The following is a 9,541-nucleotide window of genomic DNA, read 5'->3' as shown; positions in this document are numbered from 1 at the left end:
TACAGCTGTACACCTCTGATCAGAGTAAAACTATTCGAATAGCCGTGCCCGCGGTTATGGGCGGTCGACCAGATTCACCGTGATTAGTCCCATCTTAATAAATCGACCCAATACACTGTAGTTCAGGTGGGTTGGTTGGGCCTGTTCAATGTGGTATAGCGTTGATCAATGGAGATTTAATGTTACTTTAATTACTCAACAGTTTTACTGTTTTGCTCAATAAAATGTTTTACAACTGCCTTTATGCAAATAGCCACAAACCCCTCCTTGTATCCCCTTGCACGTCTGCATCGTTGGTGTGGCTTGCTGAGTACGGTGGTTGTACTCAGTCTTGCTATTATTCCCCCTTTTTCAGAAGTGTAGTGCTTCTGAGCTGAAGATGAAGTTAGAGGACCAAGGCTCAGACCCCAGTTGAGTTTTGCCTATGGAGTGGAGCTGAAGCCCCGCTAGGATCGCCTTTTTCCGCTGCTATCGTTCTGTTTCGGTGTGAGGACTAAGTGCCTCTTCCGTAAGTATTTTACGCTTTATTTACGTTTGGAACTGTATATTACTTGTCGTTTTGTGTACCCTGGCTGGTCCTGGACAGGGATTTAATACGCAAAATAGTCTAGAAATTTGGGTTAAATTTCTGGGCGTGACATCGGCCAACCAAGCACTCCGCGGATCCCAAATACCCACGTTTCTCTGATGGGCGTAAATGATCACAGTGGGTCTAGTAATCAAACAAGCCGGTCCCATGATACGGCATGTGGTAAGTACGTAGGGTGCTTGAATAGACGTCAAAATATTTAGTCCTTAACGACCCAGACGGAGCTACTGCATCAGGGGAAACATACCTCCCATCATCGCCCTACCACCCGTCCAAGTCAATCATATTTCATCAACCATTATTTAATGTAAGTGCTCCAGTTTTAGCCCATTAACCAAGTTGTCCATATCCTAGAATTAACAAAACTGTCCAGCCATATAGTTGTATCCCCACTAAGCAAAACTAAGCATAATGAATAAAACATCCCAACTATTCCCAACCAGGAGAGTAATAGGTATATGGCAACTATATATAACTAAGGTAAATGCACCAATTAATTATAGACCATGTCACCCAAAACAATTAACTAAGCAAATGCATATATATATATATATATATATATATATATATATATATATATATATTCACAACCAAAGGAATTTAAGTAAAACATGGGTGCTAGATGCTTAGGTGCTCGCCTTGTTGCTGTAGATGATCACACTCAATCTCAGGTTCTTGCTCCACGTACTCCGAAACATCTGAATCTACCGATAAAAGACAAATATGCAAATAAGATTCAAATAAACATGCATATGCAACATGCTCTATAAATTGATAGATAAATACAGTGGGCAGCGTACAAGTTGACATAAAAACTACATTTGCTGCTCTAGCTTAGGAGATACACAACTAACCAGCCATATACACTAAAATGGCAACTTTTGAAAATAGAACAAACAGACCCAACCATATACTGAGATTTTTAGCAGCCTTACGTGAATAAAATTTATATCACACCAAGGAGCCAAATTCACTGGTTCTAATACAATTTGAATCACCCAATTTAGACTTGGAATGAAGTAACTATGCGCGTTGACTTAATGTGACAAGTGGAACTGCTACTGGCTGCCCCTTAGCAGAAATTTGATTTCATAGCTTACAATTGAAAGAAATGATATAGGTGCATAAGCTATGTGGGGGGATAATTGATTTAGTTCAGTAATTATTAGCACTTGAATTTAGTGTAATTACATTGTAACTCCAGTTATCTCTTTCTCAGATATTACCAAGTGACTTTAGTTCCATCCTCCTCTGAATATCCCCATGCTTCTTGCTAATTAACAATCTACCTAAAGCACCAAGAACAGTGTTTCTAGAATTTTGCAACTACTAGCTATTGGTGGAGTTCAGTGGCAAAGCAATCTTTGTGAGGTCCTTTTGTGTGAGAGAAAACAAATTGCCAAGGTGCTGAAAAATCTCACCAAAGGACGAGGTGCAGCAGGCTGGCCCTAATTTTCTTAGGGGCGACAAACTCAACAACGACTCGAATCACTAATGCAAATCACCATGATCCACTGATGGCTGCCGAAGGATAGGTGTGAGCTCATTTATATCCTACATTTGGTGAGGTTGCAGTGCCTGGTACACGGGTTTACCGGAGAAGGGTATCAAACTATCAATATAGAAAGAGCACGATCAAGTAGTACAAGGAAGAATAATACAAAACTCACCTTACGCTACTTGCAGGACAAAAGCACCGTGAGTACTTGATCCTAAAGCTAAGAACATAAATCTACAGGAGGTAGAGACATGAGAACTCACCAAAACAGAGGAACTCAAAGGAAACATGGGTTATTGTTGCCGGAGTGGAGAAATATGAATTGTAGCTGCTCTTTGCTCTCAAGATTTGAATCGGTGACCAATAGGGAGGGGAAGAAAGAAGGGATTGTCGGCATTATAGGAACTCAAGTAGGGAGCCATGGATGTGGAAAGAACTTACCAACACAGAAAAGAAACGTGTCATCCAGCTGCTGCAACCTCGCAGCCTGCAGCTCCTTGCTGTTCCTCCTTCCCGATCTCTCTCAAATGGCCATGCATGTGCAAGATATTTGGATGGATGGAAAACCTAGAGCCCCAGGGATCCAAAGGTGTGACATGCAGGGTTTGGTTTTGGATGATTGAAGAAGAATTTGGGGGAGAAAGTGGGGAGGGAGCTCAGCCTAAGGAAGAACGTAAAGTGGCTGGCAATAGAAAGGGAGGAGGAAGATGGAGGGTTTTTTTTGCTGTCTTAAGTTCCTGAGGTGGGGTTGCACGCCCAAGAGGTGGTCTAGGAGATATGGAGCGGGCCTAGGTCAGTGACATGTGGGGCCAAGTCGAACTGGGCCCATAGGACAGATAAATCAAGGCTAGAAACATAGGTACACAATGAAATTAGTGAATTTTCAGGAATTTTCTCTCCTTGGTTAACTAGTTTGACCTAGCTACAAGAATTCCAAAAATGGGTGATCTGGTGTGTGTATAGCTTGAGTTACCTAGTTTCCATTTTTCAAAGTTTCACTCAAAAATTCGAAATATTTTAATTCTGGCAAAAAGGTGAAATGGGGTATGCTGAGAACTAAATTGAATTTCAATGAGGTCAAAACTAAGTGTAAAAATTCTAGAAAAATTATATTAACTCATGATAAATAATCTAGTATTTGAATAAATTATAAAACCTATATCCTTCTGATCAATTTTTAAGCACATTTAGGAGTTGCTTCATTTTCCTGATTAGGTTTCTAATTAATCACTGTGACTATACTTGACTGATATATCTGAGGTAGTAAAAAGGGTGATAAAATGATGAAACCTTTACAGTGGTCATCTTAGGTTGTCTAATTGACATGAGGACCTTCATGGAATTTTATGTTGCTTAGATTTGTTACAGAGTATCTATATTCATTTAACATTTACCAATTAGCCAAACAAAGAAAATCATTTAAGCCAATAAATTGGACTACACTACAACCAGGTACACAAGCATACAATCACTAGTTACTTAATCTACTAGCCAAAAGCTATGCGTGATCGGGTAGATTATCAAATAAGCGAAATATGAGTTACAAAATTACCGATTGGTCATTCATTATAGTTAAATACAAAGAGGTTTCAACTTGGCTTAAAAGCTAAAAGGGAGAAAAAGAAAGGTGGATCTTCGTGAATTATCTGGTATTGAGTTGGCTTAGTCTCTTATATTCTCGTTCCATTCGTGCAAGGAAAAATATTGGTGAGTAGGTCTTTAGTTGTGTTGGTAAATTTTATTAGCGTCAAAGCACTATTTGAAAAATTGGATGATTCTTCCTTAACCCAGCAACTTAGATTTCGCCACCAAGGTTATATGGTTATTTTGTTTTCTGGAAAAAAAATGCTTTCCCTATAATGGTAGCTAAAGATTGACATCATCCCAAACAAAAGTCTAGCAAAAGGTTTAAATTTCTAGCCATTTTAAACATAAGAATCATCTGAAGAATTTTTTTTCTAAGAAAGTTTTTGAAATTCCTATAATTTTATCCGAAACATAACATATGACACGTTAAACTACTAATTAAATTTTCAGTTGTTACAGAGGTGGCTCACGGTGAAGTGAGTTGCCGGCCGGAGATGAGAGGGGGCGACGGATGCTCACCTCGAGCAGAGGGGACGGAGTTCCGATGGTGACTCGCGAAGAGGGAGGGGTGGCCGACGTACAGCTCGACACTGCGAATACGGAGGGGGTGTCGGCGCGGCCGGACGCGGCTCCGAGCGCCGCGGCAAGCGGCAGGAGGCAGCTCGGGTGTGGTGGTGGAAAGGCGATTTCGGTGGCGATTTGGGGAAGTGTAGTGGCGGCCGATGTGCGGCAAGGGGCGGTGGAGCTAGTGGTGGCGGCGGCGCAGCGCGGCGACGACTATAGCGGCGGCGGCGCGCGGCTGGACGACGCCGGCGGGCGGTGGAGCTCGGGCGCGCGGTGCGGCAGTGTTTCTGAGGTGGAGAGGGGAAAAGGAATAGGGGCCGGGGTGCGGCACAGCACGGCGATGCCGATGGTGGTGGCGGCGCAGTGCGGCGGCGGCTAGGGCGGCGAGGAGCGACGGCCGGAGCTCGCCGGAAAGCGGTGACGCACGGGCTCGGCGTGGGGTGAGCGGGAGAACGCGCGGGGAGCTCGGGAAACGAGAGAGGAGGCTGCGGGGAGTGTTTATATGGGCTTGGAGTGGCGAGATCGTGGCTGTGGAGGGTGGAATCGGCCGGCAACGGCCGTCGGAGTGGGGCGGCATCGTGGGCGCGTGGCGGGGCAAACCGGCGCCGTATTTTTGGGGAAGAGAGGGGGAAGAGGTGGAGGAGGTGGTGGGGGTGCGGTTCCACCACTTGGGCAAGAAGGGGGGTGGCGGGGTGGCGCGGAATCGGCGGCGCGTGAGGCGGCAATGGCGGCATGACGGTTGGGATTGGGGAGCCGGAGGTAGGAGGAGGACCTGACAAGTGGGTCCGACGGTCCCACTTGTCGGCGTGAGAGGGAGAGGGATGAGGGGGTTAGGTGAACTTTGGAGGGAGAGGGGAGCGAGCGGGCTGCGGGAGGAGGAGGTGGAGGGAAGCCCAGCGGGCTGCGGGAGGAGGAGGAGGGGCGGGATTGGGCCAAAAATGGCCCAAGGAAGGAAGGAGAGGGAATTTTAATCATTTTTCTTTTTATTTAAATTGAGTTAATGAACTTTGTGCTATTTAAATTATTTCTTGAGCTCCGAAAATTCACGGAAAAATCCGGAGAGTATTTTAGGGCACAAAGAATATTACAAAATATTCTCGGCCATGACTTTTAAGGGAAAAATTTTAATTCTCCCATTATTTCACTTTATTAATTTGCTTTAACTTTTTTTTAATTTCTAGAAAATGCATTATTTAATGATTTTTAATCCCAAACGAAAATCGGGGCGTTACATAGTAGGATAGCATCCCCTCTAGCACAAGCGGGCAATCATGTTACCTTACCGCTAGGAAGCTCCCCAATCTTGCAAGGCCATATATGGCACCTTGGTTCTAGCGGATTTCATCGAAATCGAGCTCTTGCCGTCGCAGTTGTAACGACCATACGAACACAACGCGACAACCCTTTCAACTATCCATAGCATTCGCGCGAGCATTGGCAAGACTCGTTGGTGCCATTAGAACCGTTGCCCACCTCCTCAACCCGTCGCAGTCGCTGTTTCATCGACATCCGTGATGGCCACACCATGTCAGCATCCCAAACAAGCTATCCCCATGGTGTCGATCGTTAAGTACCAATTTCAACCATCAACTACCATAATAAATAATGAGAAAACTAACATTTCTTACACGCATATCATTTATAAATAATGTAGTTTCACTTGTATTGGAGAAATACTATGGATGCAGGAATTATACATTAAAGTAAAGGAGAAATGAGCCGCAAAGAAACACACCTCTGATGAATCACATGCGAACACACGGATTTATGGGCCCACAAATCATACTAAACTGACTTAGAGTGTGCACCGACCAAGGGACCCACCTATCATCCCCTGACCAAAGGCGGTGGGGAAAGGCGGTTTGCCTGGCTGAACCAAGGGTGGCACCCCTCGGCCCCATCCTCCACGTGTCAACTCCACAACCACTCTTAATGATAGTTAGGGGTGCACCAACCTCCATAACCGTCATACTCAACCGCCCTTGAGAGTTATAAAAGGAGATTTCCTTCTTCAGTTTTAACACTAACTTCAAGGAGCAATTCTCTCATTTCATATTGTATTCTCTCTTGTAGTAGTGGAGTTAGGCTTAGAATAGTCATCGGTTGTCGGTTGTCATGGCCTGATAAATTCATCATGCGTACAAGATAAATTCGATTGTGGCCCGGAGTATTTTTCTTAAATTTTCCTTGGTCTAAATGGAGCCCTCAATTTTTATTCCAATTTTCAGAGCACCGAAAATATTTATTAAGAAACAAAACAATTATAAGAGTTCATTAAAAAGAAAAACTAAAAATTATCTCCCCTGGCCCAAAGTCGCTCTCCTCTCCCTCGGCCCGCAGCCGAAGTCCCCTCCTTCTCTTCCTTCTCTCTCGGGCCTCTCCTTGCCCTGCCCTGGGCCACCCCTGCCTCGCCCAGCCCAAGCCGCTAGGCAGCCGGTCGTCTTCTTCCTCCCGCCGGCCTCCTCTCTCTCCCATAAACCCTAGCCTATCTCTCCCTCAAATTCGCTCCATTCAAGCCGGTTAAATCCAAATTAATTGGGGGTTTTAATACCCATTGATTTCTCTTTAAATCCCCCTAATTTCCCCGGTGAGGCCTTGTTCGGTTTGGAGGGGATTGAGGGGGAATAATTCCACACCACAATAGGTGGGGAATAAATCCTCTCCAATTCCTCCCTCATGGGCATTAACCGAACAAGGCTTGAATGGTGCCTCCAATCGCCAGGATTTGGATCTTGTTCAAAAGCCGCCATTGATGCCGCTGACACCACCATCTCCGGCACCGTTTCCACTCAATCTCGTGGTCGGCTCTCTCTCCTTGCCTATAAAATGGGGCCTAATTGTTGTTATTTCTTAACGACATTACTAGAAATATAATCCCCGGCAATGGCGCCAAAAATGCTTGTTGTTATTTCTTAATGACATTACTAGAAATATAATTTCAGCAAAGGCGCAGAAATACTTCTGGTATATTATGGTTACAGAGTTCATCCGTAAGCGCACGGATATACCATTGTAGCATTTTACCCGAGAGTATTCCAAGGGTATCGTATTTATTTTATCCCGTGGGAAGATCATGTACAGAGAACTCAACTAATAATTTATATATTACTTGCGATAATCATATTCTAAGTAGGGATTAAGATAATCCAAGGGTAGAGTGACACACAAGCATTCAACTACCCATCCTCATAATAAATAATCTAAACTAGGTGGAAAGTAAAGAGAAAGGAAATCTATTCCTATACTTCTAATATACATAGTATAAATACATTCTAGTTAACTGATATACTAGCTAATACCCTCTATCCGATGCCCTCCTGGTACTTCGAGAAGCCACCCCTGACTGCCGAGTTCCTTACGACAACCCGTCATGACCATCCAACCGGGGCTAAATACGGAGGAATACCCTCCCTAGGAAATTAACTTAGGATTATATATAGGCGCGAAGGAATACCCGTGCTGAGCTGTCACAATCAGCGGCCCACCTTTCATCCGCAATATATAACATCAAATAATGATATCCCGTAATATAGACACCACGTCTAAACTACCAGATACTACTCTAATATCATCGTCATGACATAGAGTAATTGCATAAGCAAACACTATACCCGCACCAAAGCATCTCCCTGATAAGCTAGCAGTATATTCAATATAATAAGAACATAATGTAAAGTTGATACTCATATACTCGGAAAGTATCCCAATACCATAAATGTATATAGAAGAGTATTCTAATAAAAGTACAAAGCTTACAAAAGAGGAAAGGAAAGCTGCTAGAGCCATACCCGAACTCTTCCGAAGACTTCCAGACTCCTGATTCCTATTCTAATTTTATTCCACCAGCTAGATACTACTAAACTAAACTTGAGAGGAATGAGAGAGCTCTTGCTTGAGGTGTGTGAGTGAAGTGAGAAGGTGAAGTCCTTTTATAGCTGAACTATAACGGTTGTGATGGTTGGAATGGTCGGTAATACCCTCCAACTGTCATTGGGGCTTCATCTCCACTGTCCAGGCAAAACCTGGATCCAACGGAGGCGAGGGAGGTTCGGCCGAACTTGGGGCTGGCCCAACCAGCCCACATTTTGGCTGGTGGCCTCCTCTGCTGCTTCACTTCGTAGACTTGTGAATTTTGGCCTGATTCATCGTGTCAAGTCTGCGTTCTTGGCCCATTCATACAAAATTCTGGTTCTCAACATTGTCCGATTGATTTATCGTCTGAGTTGAGGTCGATTCTCCTTCACTTTATTGTCATTCTCTATAAAAGGTTAGTAGACCTAATACTAGTGGAATATTATTATTCTAATATATTTATGCATTGCAAGCATCACTAGTTCTCTCCTGTTTTAGTAATATTGACGGTCGAAACTGATCGATAACGACCGTCAACAAAACCCCCCAAACTTGAACCTTTGCTCGTCCTGAGTGAAGGACGAAAGGAAACAATGACTTGGTTGTTGATCAGGAGTTGCTACTATGCTGCATACCTCAAAGATACAGGTGAAAGGTATATGTACTCTCTCTCAGATTAAATAATCTTTGGCACGGTGGCTTACCCTTACCCCTGATTCCCACGAGACACTGCTTCTCCCTGCCTTGGGCGGTTGAAAGACTGAACAACAACTAGAGCACCAATCACCCGATCTTTATTCAACTCTTAATCCGGAAGTTTTCAAACGATTTTGGAAAAGAAAACCAAGTTCCTCAATTGATTCACTCAGTCTCTCTAAGTGTATCAATTTGAATTCCTCACCCAATGATGCCTTTTTTATTCCTACTCTAAGGTTTATATGTGGAGCCTCGGTAGGGATCAAACATGGCATACTTGCATTCAGATTTATTACTAAGTCAAAAACTTAGACTAAAGCAGATAACTAAACATACTCACGATCAAGATCGTGCAAAATGTGTGTGATATATGGTGGAAACGGTGTATGAGGACAAATAAAAGAAAAATGCTTCTCCTTTGTGCTTTACTCTCTTATCCCAAAAATCCTTCTTTTATTGGGAGAGGCCATGGCTACAACATCATGCTCATGCTTGATGGAGCATAACTTTATTATTATTATTATTATTTTCATAACTTTGCCTTTCCCTCCTCTCCTTTTTTTTCAAAACGAATTATCTTTTTAGGAGAAGAAAGCACTTCAAAGCATGGAGAATTTATTTTGGTGGTAATATGAAAATGGAATGGAATATTCCTTAGCTCCCAGTGTAGGAGTTTAGCATGTGCATATATGTGGGTGTATGATCTTGATCATAGAGCGTGAGAAGTATCTACACAAGTCACAAGAGTTTGACAA

At 43.4% G+C, this 9,541-nt stretch overlaps 1 long non-coding RNA gene across 1 annotated transcript; it reads right to left on the bottom strand.

The window, feature by feature from the left end:
- Positions 1-1,059: 1,059 nt before the first annotated feature.
- LOC136356847 (uncharacterized) lies at positions 1,060-5,015 on the bottom strand. Its single transcript, XR_010741874.1, has 2 exons — positions 4,194-5,015; positions 1,060-1,293 (listed from the first exon to the last, which is right to left on the bottom strand). It is a non-coding gene; the product is annotated as an uncharacterized lncRNA (long non-coding RNA).
- Between the last annotated feature and the right edge of the window lie 4,526 nt (positions 5,016-9,541).

Source organism: Oryza sativa, chromosome 6 (genome assembly GCF_034140825.1).
Source record: "Oryza sativa Japonica Group chromosome 6, ASM3414082v1".
NCBI lineage: Eukaryota > Viridiplantae > Streptophyta > Magnoliopsida > Poales > Poaceae > Oryza > Oryza sativa.
Note: the sequence above shows the minus strand (reverse complement) of the source record. Positions and strands in the feature narration are given on the sequence as shown.